This window comes from Misgurnus anguillicaudatus, chromosome 12, assembly GCF_027580225.2.
Source record: "Misgurnus anguillicaudatus chromosome 12, ASM2758022v2, whole genome shotgun sequence".
NCBI classification, from domain to species: Eukaryota; Metazoa; Chordata; class Actinopteri; order Cypriniformes; family Cobitidae; genus Misgurnus; species Misgurnus anguillicaudatus.
In genome coordinates, this window is record NC_073348.2 from 15,861,866 (window position 1) to 15,883,809 (window position 21,944).

The following is a 21,944-nucleotide window of genomic DNA, read 5'->3' on the forward strand; positions in this document are numbered from 1 at the left end:
CCTCAAACAGTAATGTTTCCTCATTCTTATGTAAATCTCGTGAATTCAAAAGTCCAACGAAAAACAGGTCAATCTCAACATAACACCAACGGTGACGTACCCATCGAGATGTACGCCCCCAACATTTATATATACACGCCCATGTTCTAGACCAGCCGGACGTAAACAGCAGAATCATCTGAAGTTTTGCAGGTATTTAAAAGAAACAAGCAAGAACGTAAAAGGATGTGGCAGAACATGGATATAAATGTTATGTTCAGGCCCAACCGGATACCGGAGCAATTCAATCTAAAGCTGTTTGTTTACTCTGGCCATTTCACAGCTGACTATTTTTTTTTGAACCTGGTATATCAAGCAGGCGTTGCACAGCATTTGATACTGAAAAAGTGGTCAATATGGACACTACAACCTCTACAACAAACCGTAAGTAGTGATTTTATTACTGTTGACTTCGGTTTATATGTAAAGTTTCTTTGTGAGCAAACAACATTAATGATAATTTAACGCGTTGTCGAGATCGAACGCAAGATGCGTCTGTAGTAAATTTTACCTCAGCTATTGTTAACTACCAAACTTAATGGCATAGATTGTATGATGACCTATTTACATGGATGTTTATGTTTATTACTGCCTGTGTTTTCATATAATTCAACTAAACACTAACTTAACTGAAGTGCGTGTGTGGTTGTGTCACCTTAAGTGCAAATTCAAACTTGATATTGGGAAGTTTTCCCTGAGCCCTGTAAACACAACTCGCTGACAGCAGTTTGCCTTCATTGAGAAACAACTCAAATAACGCGACAGCAGCATATAAAAAACCTCATAATATTTCTGTCTTCATCACGGCACAGAATAATTAAATATATCCATAACAACGTGTTTGTCATTTCATATTTAAATAATAGTAATTTAAACATCTTGCGATTAAGTCGTGAGGTGTTGTCGTGACCCTGGTTGGGAAACAGCCAATCAGAGCGCAGCTCATTATTATTATTCATGACCCTTTCATATAAGGTAATAACAAACCATTTCATTCTGAGGGCAAATCCTAGGGTTGTAAATGGACATGTAAAACCCTCTCTGGATCATTTTTTCACTTAAAAAGCCACATACCTTATATTTAGATATCAAAGGACAATGTAATGTATTATTTCAATCCATTCTTGGTCACTGTTAAATTGATGGCCACTTTTATTAAACACAGGGTCCACTGCTTGTGTTATTAGTAGGGCTGTGACGATAAATCGCTTGTCCCATTAAAAATACCTGTCTGAAATCGATTCTATATCGCAAGGCTGCGATTCTGTGTTCTTCCTCACTTTTTAAATCTCTATATGAAAGGCCTGCTCAATGCCTAATGTAAACATCATGTAAATGTAGTGAGAAGTCTAAATGTCCATCACTTGATCTCCTGTCTGTTTTATTTTAGATACAGATGCAGGTCTCTGTCATATTAAATAAATGTCATTTGTTAACGCATTCAATCATTTAATGTTACTCCGGTCAGTGAACAGCACTGGCTTTAGCGACAGCAGAACCTTCCAAATAAAAAATGCAAAGCTAAATGGATCTTTACGATAATAAATATGATCATGGATTTCTTTTCAAGCTCATTTGCTTCTATGAAAAACTGCTCTAAAATTTTCTGTGGACCAGCGTTGCGCTGCGGAAAGCCCTTATATGGAGCTGGTTTGGGTGTGTTTTATGCAAATACCCAACCTCGTGCACGTGGCCGCTCATGTAGAACACTCCAAATTTACTAATGTAAGAACAAGTATATGAACAAACGCATGTTCGTACGCACGTGTTGTGAATTAGATGGAAAGTTTTCGTGAAAAGTTCAAGTGTACGTATAACATACGCAAGTATTAGTGAATGAGACCCACTGTGCTTGGTATTTTAATTTTAGAATATTAGGCAGAGAGTAGGTGGTCTGTTGTGGTCAATAGTGGACGAGCTCAACACATTTCACACCCTGTTTACATTACACCTGTACAGTGGCAAGAAAAAGTATAAACATAGTATATAGAACCTTTTGGAATGTCATGGTTTTCTGAATAAATTTGGCATAAAATGTTATCTCATCTTCATTCTAAGTCAAGGGTATTGAAAAACCCCGGACAGGGATTAGACTAGTCCTAGACTAAAACATTTTAAAGAGATGTCCAAACTGAAAACAACATGAACTGACATCTAGTTAAACTAGTTATATTTCCTAAATAAACTAAGGCCTAGTCCTGGATTAAGCTGATCCCTGTCCGGTAAACCGCCCCATAATGTGTCTAAAAATAATTACCCAAAAATTCTAATCTTTCATGTCTTTATAGAACACACTCATTCAACATCCAAAATGGCAGTGGAAAAAGTAAGTGAACCCTAAAGGGGGTCGCACTCCGGATGCGCAGCGCCGTTCTAAAAAACTCGAACACATTCCGCGGCACCCAGCTACGACTCAGGAAGTTGCTCTAATCCCTGTCGCACCACAGAGCGCCACTCACATAGTTTAACATTAAATAACATCATATTTGTCCCAAATCATTAACGATTAACATTGGCTGCTAACGTATATTTAGCATTTTGAAATAGACACTATCTGACTAAGCTTGGGCTATTTAATGTTAACTTCCGGTGTACGATACCTCAGAGTTGTCCTAGACGCGACTGAGCTGTGCGTCCAGTGTGCGACCCCCTTTATAATTAATAACTGGTTGACAGAGGCCATTCTAGAGTCCTAGGGGGCCCTTTAATTTTTATAATAATTATTCATATTATTATATATTTATCTTTATTTTTAAAGCTACAGAAGTGATTTTCTAATGTTTGAGACCTGACAGGGTGAGGATGTAGTTTGTCTTACCTCCCTTACACTCATCATTGCTCCTTTCTGCTTCCCTTTCCCTGCTTTGCACAAAACATTTCTGATGTATATCTACAGAAGTAAGCTCTAAAATTAGTCTTTATTTCATGAATTAAATATAATCATTAATCTTTATAATAATTATCTACAGAAGCCAATAATGATCGAGTCAAAATAAGATTAGCTATATTATTTAGAAACTTACTTTAGTCTCGTCATGTTTTCATTAGCTAACTCACTCGCGTGGCGTCACCTTTTGAATGTGGTTGTGCACGGATGAATTGGGTAACTACATTGCATATAGATCTGTTTTTGCCGCGATTGTCTTTGTAAAGGATTGCACTAGTAACTGTTAAAATTTAAACTTGAGATTTACACCGGGGCACAAAAGATTTACACTGGGGCACATGCCCCAGTAAAAGGAGTCTAGCGACGCCCCTGCCGCACACACACATAGACGGAGGACGAATTCCAAACGGTGCAGTATAAACCGTCGTCCTCAACCGTTGTCCTTTATTGCTCTATTCCTCAACCAGGGGCTTCCTGTAGCTGTGCATTAGACCTGCACATCATTGAGTAGAAATTTTAGCCCATTCTTCCTGTTAGAACTGCTTTAGCTCTGTCGTATCCTTTGGGCGTCTCATGTGTATGGCCCTCTTCAAGTCAATCCATAGCATCTCTATTGGGTTGAGGTCTGGGCTCTGACTCCAAATGGCGGATTTTGTTTTTCTGAAGCCATTCTGTTGTGGACTTGTTTATGTGTTTTGGGTTGTTGTCTTGTTGCATCACTCCCCTTCTACACAGTTTCAGCTGATGTACAGACATTCTCACGTTATCCTGAAGAATTGTCGGATATTCTTGGGAATTCATCTTCCCCTCATTAATTGCAAGCTGTCCAGGCCCTGATGCAGTAAAGCAGGCTCAAATCATAATGTTCCCTCCACCATACTTTACAGTTGGGATGATGTTTTCATGATATTATCTCAGGCTCGTTCTACGCCAGATGTTACACTGTGTGTTTTTCCAAATAGTTTAATCTTGGTTTCATCAGTCCACAAAACATTTTGCCAATACCGCTGTGTAGTGTCAATGTGGTCTTTTGCAAACTTCAGGCGTGCAGCAATGTTCTTTTTAGTAAGCAGTGGCTTCCTTTGTGGTGGAATTTATTCAGAAAACCCTGAAATTCCAAAGGATTCACATACTTTTTCTTGGCACTTTATACAGTATGTTGAATACACTGTAGATTGCTTTGGATTCATGTGCCAAATGCATAAACTTAAACATACATGCAGAATGATTTTTTTACATTATCACACTATACACAGTCTCTTGTCTGGGCTGGAATTACCAGAATAAATCACAATGCTGTCAAAAAGTCAAATCTGCAGTCACCATCAAAATGCATGCTAAGCATTAGGGTCGTAACCCTAAAAATGCACGACCTGAAAACCAACATTGTGTCAAGCACGCATCACTGCTGTTCTGCTGACTAAACATGCTAATGTCTGCAGGTGTGAACGGTCCAACTGTTGAATAAATCATGCAAAAAAGATATTGGAATGTGTTAAAAGTAAGAAAATAGAAAAAAAAGGTGTGAGAATATTAGTAAGAGAAGTGGGCAAATTTACTAAATGAGTCATTCAAGATGTGAAATTACCCTTCATTTGTAATGCCATAGGGTTAGACTATAGTAATAGAATTTGTTTAATTTCTTGATTTCTATTTCCAGCTGTGTTACAGTTATGTTTCAAGGCTAATGGTCTTGTTTCTAATGCTGTAATTCCAAGAAATGTTTATTTTTGGTTGAAATGGTCTGTGGATGTTGCCGCATAGCATAAGATCTTAATGTTGTATTCTTTTCCCAGTGAACGTACAGTACTAATGTTTACATAATCTTTCACTTTGTGTTTACAAGAAAAAGACAATACTAGCACAGTCACACACACATACAAAGATAAGAAAGCAAAAACCGGGGTGACTTAAATTGTGCAGATGGAAACTGTTTTAATTCCTGTGTAAAAAAATCATTATAGTTTAGCACTGTGACTGTCACAAACATTTTTAAGGAATTAAATTAAATGTTAAAGCAGTAGTTCACCCATTTTCTTATCCATATGTCATACGTGTGCAACATCTTAGAGGTTCTGTGCCAGAAAGACAAATTAGTTCACCTTTCGAGTCTTCGGGGGTCATATGACCGTGCTTCCCTTCTCAGTATTTTACAGACCATTTATTTATTATTTTAAAATTAGTGGAAGATGCAGCGCAAAAGACAAAGTGCAATAGTTTTGCATCGTCAGTCTCTCTCGATTATTGTTATATGTTTCTTGAGGATCTGTTGTGCATGTGTGTGTGTGTGTTTCAATTGTAATTTATTTATTTTTGCTGGCATAATATAAACAATAAACAACAATTGTGCGTAGTGTTTAACAGTTTTTTTTAAATGTTTATCATTATTTAATATAACTCATGTTTGACTGAAGAAAGGAAGTCATAGATATCATTAAGGGGAGTAAATTATGGGCAAATGCATTTTTTTTGATATACTATTGCTTTAAGAATGCTGTACACAGTTTGTCTTATACACCGGGACCAAGCTTCCCTAAAAACACTTAGGTCCAAATTGACCAAACAAATGCATTTTGTTTTAGCTTTGTAATCGTTTTCACAGAGGTATATTTGTACTCCTGTGGCATGGTAAAAGCTTTGGAAAAATAACAAAAAACTAAACTCATACCACCATAAGGTGCAACATAAATAAATAAGTTCTACTAAACAGATAAGCAGAATGTACAACTATTTCACATCTGTACTTAAATGCCTGATGCATATTGTCTAAACTATGTGCATTTATATTTCCCATTCTGAAACATTTCTACTAAAGAAATCAAAATTAAAGATTTACAAAAAATATATATATTTTCCTACTATGGAAGTCAATGTTTATGGTGCTTACCATTATTTTTAAAATATATTATTTAGTGTTTATTAGTAGAAAGAAACTCATATATGTTTAGAACAACACAAATTAATGATGACAAAAGTTTTATTTTTGGGTGAACTATCCCTTTAAAAATGTAATGATTATAGAAAAATATATGTTAAATTATTTTTGGAACCAGATTTTTAGATGCACAAGGAGGTGCATAACAGAGTGAGATATCCATTATCTTTCCCATCATCTCAAAGGCAGATGCTGCTGCCACACGTAGGACCAAATATTACCTGGATTCTGCCATATTTCCTTCATGGGGACTCAGATCTGGAAACAGTGTTTTGGGCCAATCAGCCGAGCTAAAAATGTCAGGTGACTGCTTACTCCCAAAATACTTTATTTTTAATACCAATGTTCACTTACTGTATGTGTACAATGGCACACTTCAAGATATGAGTAAAAACAAAGTACATTGAAATCTTGTGCAAACATTTTTGTCCAGTAAAGTCCCTTTTATTCATGTCTTAATCTTAAATCAAACAGGTATAGATTTGCATCTAAATCCAAATTCAAGTTTGCTTTTATAACCTCCAATTCTGAATATGTAGGTGAAAATGATGCAGAGAAATCTTCCAAAATAGAAAATATAATGTCTTAATGATCTACATCAGTAGGACAAGTTGTCATTTGTGGTTTTGCAGGGCTGTAACATAAAACGAATGACTATTCCAGGAAAAAGACAATCCAACTTTCTATATCAGTAGGGAACATAGACACAGGAAAGCAAATTATCAAATAGTTTTAAGTTGTAAAAACTTGTGTGAATAAAAAGTATATAAGGAAACACATTCTGAATGAGAATGTCTTAATCTGCAGTCTGTTGAACTGCTTTTGTCCTTCAGTGATTTTTCTTCAAGTCTGTCTGTTTGAACTGCAATGTTTTGGATGTTGCTACTGTATAATAGATTGATGAGGCAAACAATCAGTCTTCAAAATGATTTATGGATGTCCCTGACAAAACGTTGTAGTTTGTCCTTAACATTTTTATCTGAGTTTTCAAAAGAGTTAGGAATTGTGGCTGGGCTTCTCATGTTATTTATATCATACAAGATCATACATTTGCATACAGATTTATGTATGTATAATTGTACTGTCTTTTTTAATAAACACAATTACAGTTTGACATCTTGAAAAAAAATAGTTTAACTTTTTATTACCAAACATATACCTCAATACCAATAACACAATAGCAGCATCACAGTATAAAACCTAAGAACACTAAAAAGAGAAAGTAAAATCTTCACAGCTTTGCTGACTTTGTAAACATATGTAAAATAAATAGCCAACACACACTACACATTTGAAAGTGCAAACTTTTCTTCAGAAAGTATTAACCACCATCACGTTAAAATAAAGCATAAACTACTGCTCAATATCTTTAGAAAGATAGTAAAGAAAGTAACAGCTAGCTGGGGTCAGGTATTTGTAAAATGCATAATACTGTGGTAATGTTTAACAGTAAAATCTCAATTTAGCTTGCACTAAAGTTATAAATTATAACAACACCGTTTGCTAACATTAACATCAGCAAGTTTGATGTGCATTACAATTAGCAGCAGCACATGCACATTTCTGGTATTTAAGAATGATTAAACATGGACTTGGGCATCATCTTGCAGTTTCTTCTTTCTTTTCTCAGATCCTGATTGCTGTCTTTTCGGGGCCATTTCCATAAAAGTTGCCTACTGTCTGTTAAACGTCGTCACGCGTCCCCGCGATCAACCAGCATGGACCATCCAAGCCGAGGGGGGGCATAATTTCTAGACTAGAGCAATTAAATTATTTTGTTTCATTGCTGTAGACTAATATCGGCATTATAGTTGCTTGACACTAGGAATGTGACAGCTGAAACCCAGGTCTTGAATACTTCTGTGCATAGTGGTTCTTCAAGCATTGACTCCAGCTGCAGTCCACTCTTTGTGAATTTCTCCCACATTTTTGAATAGGTTTTGTTTCACAATCCTCTCCAGGGTGCAGTTATGCCACTTGCTTGTAGACTTTTTTCTACCACATCTTTTCCTTCCCTTCGCATCTCTATTAATGTGCTTGGACACAGAGCTCTGTGAACAGCCAGCCTCATTTGCAATTACCTTTTGTGTCTTGCCTTCCTTGTGCAAGGTGTCAATGATTGTCTTTTGGGCAGCTGTCAAGTCAGCAGTCTTCCCCATGATTGTGTAGCCTACAGAACTAGACTGAGATACCATTTAAAAGCCTTTGCAGGTGTTTTGAGTTATTTAGCTGATTAGCGTGTGACACCAGGTGTCTTCAAAATTGAACCTTTTCACGATATTCAAATTTTCTGAGATACTGAATTTGGAATTTCCCTTAGTTGTCAGTTATAATCATCATCAAAAAAAAAAAAAAAAAAAAACTTGAAATATATCAGTCTGTGTGTAATGAATGAATATATTATACAAGTTTCACTTTTTGAATGGAATTAGTGAAATAGATCAAAATTTTGATTAAATTCTAATTATATGAAGTGTGTGTATATATATATATATATATATATATATATATATATATATATATATATATATATATATATATATATATATATATATATATATATATATATATATATATATATATATATATATATATATATTGATTCATCTGTGAAGGATTCATGAGGTGCTGCACTTGAACTTAAAAGGGTACAACATGTTGCCATCAGTCTTTTGAACTGTCTTCATGCCTTGAATCAGTTTATTATGATTTAACGTCAATCAATCTCATTTTGGGATGAGAAATAAAAAGCACACCTGATCCAAAACACTTTTTAACAACATTAAACTTACAAGAGATGTAAATACAGTTGTGCAGCTTCATTGAAGGAATGGATTTTAAGTCTGTTGAAATGAAAATGCTGCAATTAACCTGAGGAAAATGCAGACAGAGATGATATTAACCCCTACTGATTCACTTTAGTGCAGTCTGCTGCTGTATTATGCCTGGGGGAGGAAGACAGTTGGGGAAAAGTGCTTGCTCGAAATTGAAATTAGCATGAACAGTGTATGGGGAGTCATATTTACTTGATTCAACTGTCTGGAGCCAAACATGCCTAATTACTTTCCTCCGGACCAACCGCTGGTTTGTTGTTGTTCCACGCAGACTTCCAGCAATGAATTTACACTCATTCATCATAGTGTAAATTAAACATTAGTGTGGTATAGTTGCTCAATATGCAGGCAGGGATTCATTCATGTGAATTTCAACATTTTGGGTAAAGGATTAAAGCAATAATTCACCCAAAAATTCACCCACCTTTGTAACGTGTGTTTTTTTATTACTTATGCTGTTTTTTAGTATAATTATTGTGAATGGTAATTGGGTCTGTAAAGCTATCAAAATAGTGAGAAATGAACATTAAAGTATTGTACAAGTTGTTCATTCATGTGCTATATTCTCAGCTTTTTAAGTCATTCGAGTCCGAGGAATGGACCCAGATTTTAAAGGTGTACATATAAGGAGGATCTATTGACAAAAATGCAATATAATAAACATGACTATGTTTTCAGCTGTGTATAAATACCTTACATAATGATTTATGTTTTTATTACCCTAAAATGAGCCGTTTTTGTTTACGTACACTGCGTATCCTCTTACATGGAAGTAGCTATTTTGCACAGGCATGTTTTAACAGCAGCCCTAAACAGTTTCGTCACTATGCTATCTCAGACGATAACATGTTGGTCCTGTGGTAGCTACCGTAGCTTCTCTATGTGCTTTGAAAGGGAAGGGTAAGGGGTAGACTTTAGTCTTTAGTTTGAAACAATATGAGTTTTTCTTTCTTGGGTGAAACTTATTAAGGATTATTAGGAAAACCATACTAATACTATGTTTGATCAATGTTCTCATTCTGTTTACGCCAAATTCTGACTCTGCCATCTGAATGTCTCAACAGAAATCGAGACTCATCAGATCAGACAACATTTTTCCAGTCGTCAACTGTCCAATTTTTTTTAGCTCGTGCAAATTGTAGCCTTTTTTTTCTATTTGTAGTGGAGATGAGTGGTACCCGGTTGGGTCTTCTGCTGTTGTAGCCCATCTGCCTCAAGGTTGTGTGTGTTGTGGCTTCACAAATGCTTTGCTGCATACCTCGGTTGTAACGAGTGGTTATTTCAGTCAAAGTTGCTCTTCTATCAGCTTGAATCAGTCATCTAATTCTCCTCTGACCTCTAGCATCAACAAGACATTTTCATCCACAGGCCTGCTGCATACTGGATGTTTTTCCCTTTTCACACCATTCTTGGTAAACCCTAGAAATGATTGTGAAATTCTCAAACCGGCCCGTCTGGCACCAATAACCATGCCACGCTCAAAATTGCTTAAATCACCTTTCTTTCCCGTTCTTAGATAATTGCATTAATGAGAAATTGAACAGGTGTTCCTAATAATCCTTTGGGTGAGTGTAGTTTAATAACTACAATGCTTCATGCATTAAAAACATAAAACACATCTGCATATTTGTATTACTTGTCTGGAAACATCATGAACTTTAAGTCCTGTACAATGTATGTAACAGGTTAAAGTGACTTATTTGAAATCTGTCTGTTCAAGACTGTTCTCTAAAAATAACAACCTAATAGTTTGTTTGTTCAAGCACCTGATTACAATGTCAAGGCATGGGTAAGGGATAAAATAGCATATAGCTTACTAAACCTGTGGTTCTGTTTGTTTGTTTGTTTGTTTTTGCCTTATACGTCAGATTAGACTCATTTTATTTCCTGCATTTGTAAATATACAAATGCTTTCATAAATATTTATGGTTTTAAAGATATTTTGGTGCATTTAACCCCAGCCTTACCCTAAATCCAAAGTTCTTAAGCATGAAACACAACAAGCAAGTAAAAGTACAGTTACAGGTATTTGTTGCAAAAATTGACCAAAAAACAACAGAATAAAGGTACTACAAACAATTTGAGTTGCAAACATTGAAAACTGAAGCCATATGATCGCTTTATATGAAGAAATACATCCAGTCAGATCTCATTCAAAGATAAACCGGGACATTAGAGCACAATCTGCCACAACAGCCAAAAGCGCTTCACATTCTTTTCTAACTAAATGATGGAATTGGTCACAGGACACACGAGACCCAATGCTATTGTCACAGGTCAGAGCGGACCACTAACGTCGTAAGTCACGCCCCTCCCTAAGTTCCACCTCGAGGAGGTCCCAAGAATACCCCAATGACCAGACACACGAGAAGGAATAAGTAAAATTAAAACAATCTTTATTTAAATTAGTTAAAAATGATTTAGGGAAGGGGAAAGGGGAATCTAAAATGACATCTTCCTTTCTCTAGGAGGAGATGGGTCCAGAGAGAACTGGGCGTCAAGGGTAAGTATGCCAACAGGGGGAGAGGGGGACGGAGCTCCTTCGTCCATTTAGCAGAGATGTTATCACTCGTGAGGGGCCCTTGACCCTTCTCTTTGGGTTCCCTTTCAGTCGGTCACTACGACGTCACGTCGTGACCGACGAATTGGGAGCTCGCTTAGAGAGACCAATCTGCTTCGAATACTACTAAAACGCCAATGAACTTGGCATTGAGATATTTGCATAATGCTGGCGCCGCCCCGCCAGGTGCGTATATAAGGCGCACGTGCAAATAGGGAAATCAGCTTTTTTCGCTTCGAAAGCCGGCTTTATCTGACTGAGAAGCTACTATCTGCTCTTCTGGGAACGGTTGCTGAAGTTGATTGACAAACAGTACTAACACAGCGGACGCTCGCAGTATTCCACTGCTCTGCATATTTTTTGTTTTGAGTTTAGTGTGTGCGTTGCCTTTCCCTGTGCGCATCATCAGCTGAGCACCTAAAGAGTGATTTCCCTAAAAAGAGTGATACGTGAGAGCTCTGTGTCTTTTTAAAGACAGCCACTCTCTCGTATATTCGGAGATCAGCGTCCTTTTCAGGATTGCTTTTCGTCCGTGCGATCTTGGATGTGAGAGGTATAAGGGTTCCAGTTACGGTCACGAGCGCTGTCTTCATGCTTGGGCATCAAGCACTCTGAGGCTGCGCTCGTGGAGAGTTTTTGTTCTCTCTGTGAGAGCATAACCTTCTTGGATTGCGGAGACGACTGGCGTTTCTACGGGAATGCTGTCCGCGTCTTTGCAGTGCTGACACCGCCATGGTGCGACTGTCAAGCGCTCGCATGACGCTCTTCGCATCACTACGCTGAGGAGGACGGAGGGCGCGTCCTCCACCTACCAGCCTTTCATCCTCAGCCGGTTGAGGTTCCGGTGGAGACGGCAGAGTCGTGTTCTACGATGTCTGCCGAATCCATTGGACCTCCTTCTGGTCCCGTTCACTTCTGCAGCCTCAGAGGGGGGTCTAAATTTCCTCCGAAGTGGAGTCGTTCGGAGATGGCGGCCGTGCCCGCTCGAGCGGCGGTAACGGTAGAGTTGGAGGGGTTAACCCCTCTCCGCCCGAACCGTACCGCCCACGTGATTGGTATTTCGGAGCTGCTCGGGCCTCTCGGTCCTCTGCTCCTGTGCCTTTCTTCCCGACGGCACGAAGAGCTGACGTGGTTGCGGCCATCCGGCCGTTCAGCTTCAGCTTTCACCCCTCACCTCCCTCACCAATGGAGCTGCTAAGGGCAGGGACCCTTCAGTGGAGCGGGGGGTTGCGATGCAGCTGCGTTCCTGGAGGGACCACCCAACCCTTCCCTCCCGTGTTTGTAGATAGTCGTCCGGTTACGGGCGCTGTCCGTCAGGCATGCGGAGAGGCGGCTTCAGCCCTGCACGCACTAACGTTGCTACGGGTTCACCAAGGATTTACGAGGGAGGCCGCGACCTTCAGTCGTGCGATGTTCACGACAGTGGTTCAAGATCGCCACCTTTGGCTGTGTCTGGCTGACGGACGCAGGCGAGAACAACTTCTTGAATGCTCCTGTCTCACAGACCGGCCTCTTCGGCGAGGCCGTGGAGTCGTACAGCTCCGCTGCGCAGACTGAGGCGATCTCTGTGGTCACGCCCCGGCGAAGGAGAGCTGCCCTTGGTAAAAACCACCACGCCGGTTCCTCAGTCTGCCTCTCGCCGTCGGCGTCCTGCGGCGACCACCTCCGTTCCCCTCCTCGGACTCCATCTCGGCAGCGCGGGGGAACCGGTCGTCAGCAGCTCGCCCCGCCCGCTTAGCCGCTTCCCGTGAATCGGGAGTTTAAGTGGCCAGTAAGCGGGCGACCTGGATTGGCAGAGGATCACTCTTCAGGAGACGGTGATTCGCTCCTTCCCCCGATAGAGGGTCGGGTGGAAAATTCTTGGTTTACATATGTTCCACCGGCTGTTTAGCCGGTGCCCACTAACCACACACAGAGTGCATTCCTCTTCCCTCTCCAGGTCTCCAGAGGATCGAGAGAGCCGTGAGCGGGCACACACCAGCTCACCCTACCTCTCCTCTATCGCCAGCGGGTGTTCTGAGGAGTCCGAGCCCTCCACTCAGGAGACCGGACCACCAGCAACCCCTTCGGAGTCTGCGTCCTCAGCTGAGGAGACCGGACGACCGTTTCCCTCAGCGGGCTCAGGTCAGTGTCACACACACACATACTGTAGATGCTTATGCTGTCACGGCAGACGCACCGGCAGTCCCGCCTGTCCCGCCTCGCTGCCCCACCGCGGGTACACCGGTAGTGTCGTTAATTCTCCTCGTACGGTGCCTGGGTGCTTGGCTTCAGTTCCCAGCCCGTTTCGTTGGGTTTTTACGCACGATCCGCCTCGGTTACGAAATACAATTACCGGCACAACCCCGAAATTCTCGGGCTTTCGTTTCACTATAGTGAAAGTATCCGATGCACAAGTACTGCGTGCATAAGTCGATGTCCTGCTGGCGAAGGATTATCGAGCCGGTCCCTCTTACCGAGATGATGATATGATGATAGGGTTTTTCCAGCCTTTATCTCATAGTACCCGAAATACGCGGTGGGTTACGATTGATTTGATTTACGCCCGGCTCTACGGAGGTGGTCTTTTTTGGATGATAACGCCGAGGCTCGTATTTCAATATTCAGATCGGTTGCAGCTTTAGACCTGTAAGACGTGTACTTTGTGTCCATCTCCCCTCGCCTTAGACCGTTTTTTCGCTCTGCGTCGTGGGTGGGCATATTAATATTAAGTACACCATTCGAGCTGTCTCTCTCTCTCCGTGTCTCCATGAAAGTGTTAGTCACGGCATTAAAATATCAGAGAGAGAGAGCGTTGTTCGCATTCTGCTTTATTTACGTTGACTTATAATAGCCCGTTCTTGGCAGACGTGCGCGAACACAGAGAGTTAATGCTTCGGCATCTCGCTCGTTTAAGTCATCAGGTCGACTGGGAAAGAGCAACTTTGCCCCGTGCAGAGGATCCTTTTTCTCAGTATGGAATTAGACTCGATCAACTAATTGGCGTGTTTTACAAGAGCGCGCAACTAGTCAGTTCTGACTTGCCTCGGTTTAATTCGAGGGAAGTACGCGGTCCCTCTGATACAATTTCAGAAGCTCCTGGACATATGACAGCATGCTGCAGCCGTGACACTGCGAGCTGCGTCATATGAGACCGCTTCAGCGTTGGCTTTACGATCGAGTCTCGAGGAGAGCGTGGCGCACCGGCATACATTGTGTAAACACTACACCTGTGTGTCATTTAAATTTCCCCGTAGTAGACCCAGCATTTCTGATAGCAAGATATGCCTCTGAGGGGTCTCCTGGCATTCTGTAGCATGCGATGCCCTAAGCACGGGATGTTCAGCCACGTATGACGGGCCTGCAGTCTGGGGTGTGCATAGCACCCCAACTGCCGCGAGCGGTGCGCTGTATATCTGGGACTTGTACGCTCCGCTATGGAGATGCGAGGGAAGGATGTATTTGTCGACACCGATAACTTTGCGACTGTTGCGTTATTTACCGTTAAGGCGGTTTTGCGCTCTCGTCACCTGTCGCATCTCGCTCGTCATCTCCTCCTTTGGAGTCAGAAGCATCTGAGGTCCCTTCGTGCCATTTACATCCCGGGATCGCTCAATACAGCGGTACGCGCTTCCGAGCTGCGCCCCCGGCGAATGGCGACTCCACCCCCAGACGGTCCAGCTAATTTGGAAGAAGTTTGGTTGTGCGTAGATAGATCTGTTTGCGTCGCCGGACGATACCCACTGTCGCCTATTTTATTCACTAACCGAGGGCAGCCTCGGCGTGGATGCGTTGGCACACAGCTGACCGCGGGGGGTGCGTAAATACGCATTCCTTCCAGTGAGCTTTATTGCGCAGACACTGTGCAAAGTCAGGCAGGACGAGGAGAGCCTTTTATTAATCGTCCGTACTGGACGACCAAGAATTGGTTCATAGTTAATGCTCCTCGCGACAGCCCTCCCTGGCGGATTCCCCTGAGGAAGGACTTTCTTTCTTAGGAAGGGGCATTTGGCACTCGCGCCCCGACCTGTGGATATCCATGTACGGTCGTTGAGCGCGCGCAAGGTTTAGGTGATTTATCGCAAGCGGTATCTAACACCATCGACGCGGTTCGAGCACCGTCCACAGGACGGGCTTACGCGCTTAATGAAACCTTTTCGTCACCCGGTGCTCTTCGCAACGCGAGGACCCAGAGAATGCCCTTTAACATTATGCTTTATATCTTTAACATGGGTTAGATGGTAGGCTGTCCCTCCGCCATTAAAATTGATATCGCCGCTATTTCTGCTCATCACTCACTTATCTACGGCAGATCAGTTGGCCAGCATGATTTAATTATTACATTTTAAAGAGGCGCTCGCAGGCTAAACCCCTGGCGCCCTCCCTCTTTTTTCCTGAGACCTGTCCATGGTGCTGAAGCCTTCAGGTCTCCGATTTAGCCTTTGCAGTTTGCGAGTCTGAAGTTTTTATCAATGAAAACTCTGACCCTGCTAGCATTGGCCTCCATGAAGAGAGTAGGAGATTTACATGCATTCTCTGTTGACGATTCGTGCCTTTAGTTTGGTCCTGCTGTCTCACTGAAGACCCAGACCAGGCTACGTGCCCAAAGTTCCCACCACTCCCTTCAGAGATAAGGTGGTGAGCTTGCAAGCATTGCCTTTGGAGCAGGCAAACCCAACCGAGGCTTTGTTGTGCCCCGTACGCGCACTGCGATTCTACGTGGTCCGCACGCAAAGCTTCAGGACCTCAGACCAGCTCTTTGTTTGTTATGGTGGCCAGCAGAAAGGGAAAGCTGTCACTAAGCAGAGGATGTCTCATTGGATAGTTGATACTATCGCCCTGGTTTATAATTTGCAGGGCATTCCTTGCCCCTTAATTTGAGAGCGCACTCCACTCGGAGTGTTGCCTCATCTTGGGCATTAGCTCGTGGTTCCTCGCTAACAGACATCTGTAGAGCTGCTGGTTGGGCGACACCTAATACGTTCATTAGATTCTACAATGTTCGTATCGAGCCTGTATCCTCTCGTGTTCTGTCCTCACCAGGGAGGACATGGAGAGCAGACTCGCAAGTCGGCTTGCAGCCTCCGACTGAGGCTCCAAATTGAGTTTCAGTATGGAAGGCTAACAGAGCAAAAATCCGTAATGGTTTGATTTGCTCTCTCCACTGCCTTGACAGCCTTTGTTGCGGAGCATTGGCTGTCAGCCTTTCACTAGTTGTATTCTTACGAACCTACGTGTTTGGCCAGGGCCCCACATTGTGTCCCAACGGGTTCCTTTGTGAGTATTATTCCGTGGGGTTAATCCTACCAGCCCACGTTTCCCTTAGCAGAGCACTGCTTTGCTTACACAGCCACGGCTGTCATTTACCTCAACTACGGTTGACTTCGCCCACCAATAGCCCTTAACGGGGCGGTGGCTTCCGCAGCGTCCCTATACCGCTCAGATAGGGCGCTTCCCAGTCGCTGGCACTACTGTGGGTTAAAGGAACATCTAGTGCCCGGCCTTCTGCCTTAAAACCTAATTCTCCTATCCTTAAGTGGAACCGGAGGGCTTTATGCAGACACTGGAAGAGGTCAGCCCCTAGTGGCGTTTTAGTAGGGTTTCCCAATTCGTCGGTCACGACGTGACGTCGTAGTGACCGACTGAAAGGGAACGTCTCGGTTACGGATGTAACCCTCGTTCCCTGAAGGAGGGAACGGAGACGTCACGTCCCGTCGCCACAGGTGCTGCCACCTGCTGTTTAGGCCGGTCACCTTCCGGCTTTCTCAGCGAACAGAAGCTGATTTCCCTATTTGCACGTGCGCCTTATATACGCACCTGGCGGGGCGGCGCCAGCATTATGCAAATATCTCAATGCCAAGTTCATTGGCGTTTTAGTAGTATTCGAAGCAGATTGGTCTCTCTAAGCGAGCTCCCAATTCGTCGGTCACGACGTGACGTCTCCGTTCCCTCCTTCAGGGAACGAGGGTTACATCCGTAACCGAGACGTTTTGTGCACTCGTGGCGCCCTTCTCTTCTCCTGAAGGCAGAATAGAAACACCCAATGAATGATCGGGAAGACTGAGAGCGACTACCTGCTCCTTGGTGGGGGATATGTTCCTTGGGTCTGGCTTGTGGATGACTTGACCCTTAAGTCTGGCTTGTAAATGACTTGTTCCTCCAATTTTGCTCTACAGGGTGCTTGGATGACGTTTCTCCTCCTGTGGGCTTCGAGGTGGATACGGCACACTGCACAAGGCTCCTGGAGACACAGGTAAGTAGCAAGGTGAGTATTCGACAATGTCTAACTCGGCACTCTGGCTGACCGGGTGCTTTACAAGATCAGTATTGCTTTCCGCTCATGGTAGGTAATGATCTATATCGTCACTGAACCTTTCTATTCAAGGTTTACGGGGTTTGCAAGGTGAGTGTAGCTTTTAGCTCTTTGCAAGTGATGCTCTATATCGTCGCCGAACCTCGTTGCAGGTAAGACTCTCTATCGTCGCTGGATCATTCCGTTCTGGGCTTACAGGGCTTACAAGGTAAGTATAGCTTTTAGCTTGTTACAGGTAGTGGACGGTATCGTCACTGAATCTTTGTTCTGAATTTACAGGGCTTACAGTGGGAATATAGACAGGGAAAAACCATACGTCACCTTTGCTTTGTTCAAGGGCGAGGGGGGGTTTTACCAACTCCAAGCTGCTGCTCGTTGGGCCGAATACGGCCGATGTCGTCCTGGTGGAGGGGTTCAGGTAGAGCCGCCATCCCGGGTCCGTGCTGTTGGACTGGCACGCCCGCTTTCCTTTCCTTCTACGGAAAGGACAGAGACCTAGATCTGAGGGCGGACAGTGGAGCTCACTCCACAATACAAGGCATGCACACAGCGGTTAGGTTTGTTCGTGACAGTTTCAATACTCCCCTTCAATAGTATGGTCTTCCCCACAGTACCTTAGCGGACGTACACACGCTGCCTCCTTCAGGCTAACGCAAGGGCTAGAGTTACAAGTGGGTAGGTATAGAATGGTGGTCACCGCCACAGCAGCTTACGTAGACATCCAGCAGGGACTTGCTTGACCTAGAGGGCGAGTACAGACAACAGGAGACACGGCACAGCACTGCAAGATTTCAGGTGCACACACGTCAAAAGCAAACTCTCCCACTGCAATACACACACTTAAGTGACTTTTTAAGGCCAGTACTCCGCACTTGGTCAAGATCCGCCCTGAGGGGGTTTGAGGTCGCTGACACAGGCAGTAATCCTGATGTTTGTAGCACATCGGCTGATGTCGTCTTTCCACACAGCCTTCAATACAGTACACACACGACTGGTAAGTACATAGCTCTTTAAACTTCACTTTCCTCAAACCTGCTTCAGTTGTCAGTTTCCAATCGCTTCGTCCGCTTAGCGAATCCCCAAAATGCCTCTGCCTGTTTGCCTCGCCTCCGTAACAGAACCCACCGTCTCATCCGTAGTGCTTCTTTCCAAACGATCACACTTCCTGTATCTTCCACACTCCCTTTATACTTCTTCCAGTGTGTGAGCCGCCCAGTCGGCGATCGCCACGTCATTGTATGCTATGAATTGCGCTTGATTTGGTTGCCCGGGGTTACCCAGAAGTGACGGGTGTTCACACAAATGCGGAACTTTTCCTCAGACTTTTGATTCTGCCCTAGAAGTCACTCCATGACACTATTTCACAATGAAAGATGATGTATCATCGCATCTTTTTGAATGACTGTAGACTAAATCTCATAGGTTGCTACATTTAATGAATTTTCTGGTTTACAGATTCTGATCATAAATTAACACCAGCAATTGCTCTAGGAAGACAGAATTTCCCCTTTAAACTAACCACCGAATTCATTCTGTTATTTTCTAGAGCAAATTACTTTTCTAGGTCTTTCTCACCAGAAATCCTCTGTGGTAAGCCACTCAAATATTCCCTCAATATCCAGTTCACTGCCTGCTGTGTGTGTGATTGATCCCTGAGCTGATCACATCTCTGTACATGGCAGACTTAGGTTTTTCTGCAGCCTTTGAGAGCATCTGCTCTTTGCCACAGAAGTAATTGTACGTTGCCTGAGGGAAAAGCTGACTAGACAAGTAAATGCATTTGAACCCATCTCCTGACAATTTGCCATGATCATCTTGGTATTATTTTAAAAAGTATTTTGAAGGGAATAATACCATGACTGGTATTACTTGAAGAGATTTTCATCAAATTGTGTATTTGAGTAATAACACCAACATGGGTTAACATATTGGACGTTTCTCAATACCAAGAATGCCAAGTTCGGACTTGCGTTCTTTGTAGTTCGGACATGAAAGTTCAGACTCAGAAGAACGGACTCCTGAGGACGGGAGGAGTCCAGTTAAATTACAAATGGAACAGCAGAGTACTTTAGGTCGTCAAAACAAAATATATAAAATACAAAAAATGTGAAATGTTTTTGTTTTGAAAAAAAAATATTATTACCAAATTAGCTATGATATAAAACCAGGGCTGTCTAATCGCGATTAATCACATACAAAATAAAAGTTTGTGTTTTCATAATATGTGTGTGTGTACTCTGTGTATATATTATAGGCCTATAAATACACACATGTATAAAAAAAGATATTTAGGTATATATATATATATATATATATATATAATGTTTCTCAAATACAAACATTAATGTTTGTGATTACACACAGTGCACACACATAAATTATGCCAAAAACTTTTATTTTATATGCAATTAATCACGATTAATCTTTTGACAGCCCTATATAAAACACAACCATTTATTTTAATGCTACAAAATGCAGAAGTGGAAAGAGTAATAAAATATTGTACTCAAGTAAAAATAAAGTTACTTTAATAATATTTTACTTAAGTAAAAGTAAAAAGTACGTTATTTTAACTTTACTCAGAGTAAAAGTTACTTTTTTACAGCGGGGAGAGGTGGAGGATTCTAGTATAGTTAAAAAACGACAAGGGAATATAAATCTCAAACTAGTTGTTTTTAATTGTAGGAACATCTTTACAATTAAAGTGCAATAACACAAAGTTAATAAAATAAAAAGCTTTTTTAAAGTAAGAAACATTTATGGAATTGTTTAATGATTTTTATGTGTGAGTTATGCACTTTTGAAGGTGGTCAGCAGCTAGTAAATACAATCACTATAGTAAGGTTGTAATTAATGTATTGCTGGTAACACATTTATTGTCTTCTAGCTTCCCTGACCTGGGTGTACCTGATGTCAGACCTCTTTCTCTCTCTCTCTCTCTCTCTCTCTCTCTGCAATGTCTAATGACATGCGCATTCTCGAGGACGTTCTGAAGTTGTGTTTGAGTTGAAGCAAAGCAGCTAGACCTCGGAAGATAATGCGCGTCTTTATCACCTTGCTTTTTTAAATATTTTTTTACTCAGTAACGGATATGATTTAAAATGTAGCGAAGTACAATACTTTAAACAAATCATAAGTAAAATTAAAAGTACAGATTTTAAAAACTACTCAAAAAAGTAAAAGTATACAAAAAAACTACTCAATTAGAGTAAGGTGAGTAAATGTAATTCGTTACTTTCCACCTCTGACAAAATGTTTGTACAACAAGAAGTAAACACAAAAAATCCAATTAAAATACAAAGGCAGTGATTTACTACAACGTTAAGATTAACGTTAAGATATAGAAAATATATGTGATTCAAGTTAAGAAAATTATCTTTAACATCAGTTAATAAATAACAGACTTCATATGAATAATAATATGAAATAAATTGATGAGACAAAAAATACCAGTTAGATATTTATCCAAAGGGAATATTTACCTGGAACTCACATATCCAAAAGTCGTTGGAGGAAGTTTTAATATAGGCGCTATCTTTACTAACTGACCAAAGATTTGAAGTTTATTAATTTATATTATCGACTAAACAGCTTTTAAAACTACATTTTATGACACAGAAAGAGTAATATTTCAAATATTGTGAAGATTTTAAGCTCCACTGCCATTGATGAGAAATGAATTGTGGGAAATTTTACTTTCTTAAGTCCACTCCTCCTGATGCATCCTCGATAAAATGGGCGGATGAAGAACACATCCGGGGATGTTATGTGAGCTTGGCTTGATGTGAACTTGGAATTGGAACAGTAGTTGGGCCGCGACTGATGACGTTTTACAAGAACACAAGAACGGACAAGGTCGCATATCGAGAAACGGCCACCGTGTCATGTGTTTTCATAGACTATTTTAACAGGGAAGTTACACTGTAAAAAATCCAATTAATGAAATGTTGGGCGGGCAAAAATATATAAGTTAAACCAATTTTCTTGTTTGGGCTTAGTTGAGAAGACATATTATTTTAAGTCTAGACAGAGGCGATTCTAGGGTTAGAGCTTTAGGGGTGCTGAGCACCCAATGAGCTCCGCTGCCACCACCCGCTCTTTTTTCCTACAGAAACCAATAATATGTATATTGTAAAATAGCTTTCATTTTAACATTGGTTCAACTAACTCCAAAATAAAGATTTTTTGGAGACCTTTCAGGCATGAAAATGGGTCAGGGGTGAAAAAGATGAGAAGAATATTACCCCTAGGGTCCGGGAGCATGCTCCCCCTTAGAATTTTTTTAAAATTACATATTTTAAAGCATCAATCTGGTGAGTTTTCAGATGCATTTTTGCCAACCTTTTTATTTCTAATTAATGGTGAGCTAGCACATTTTTGCCATTAATGCCATATTA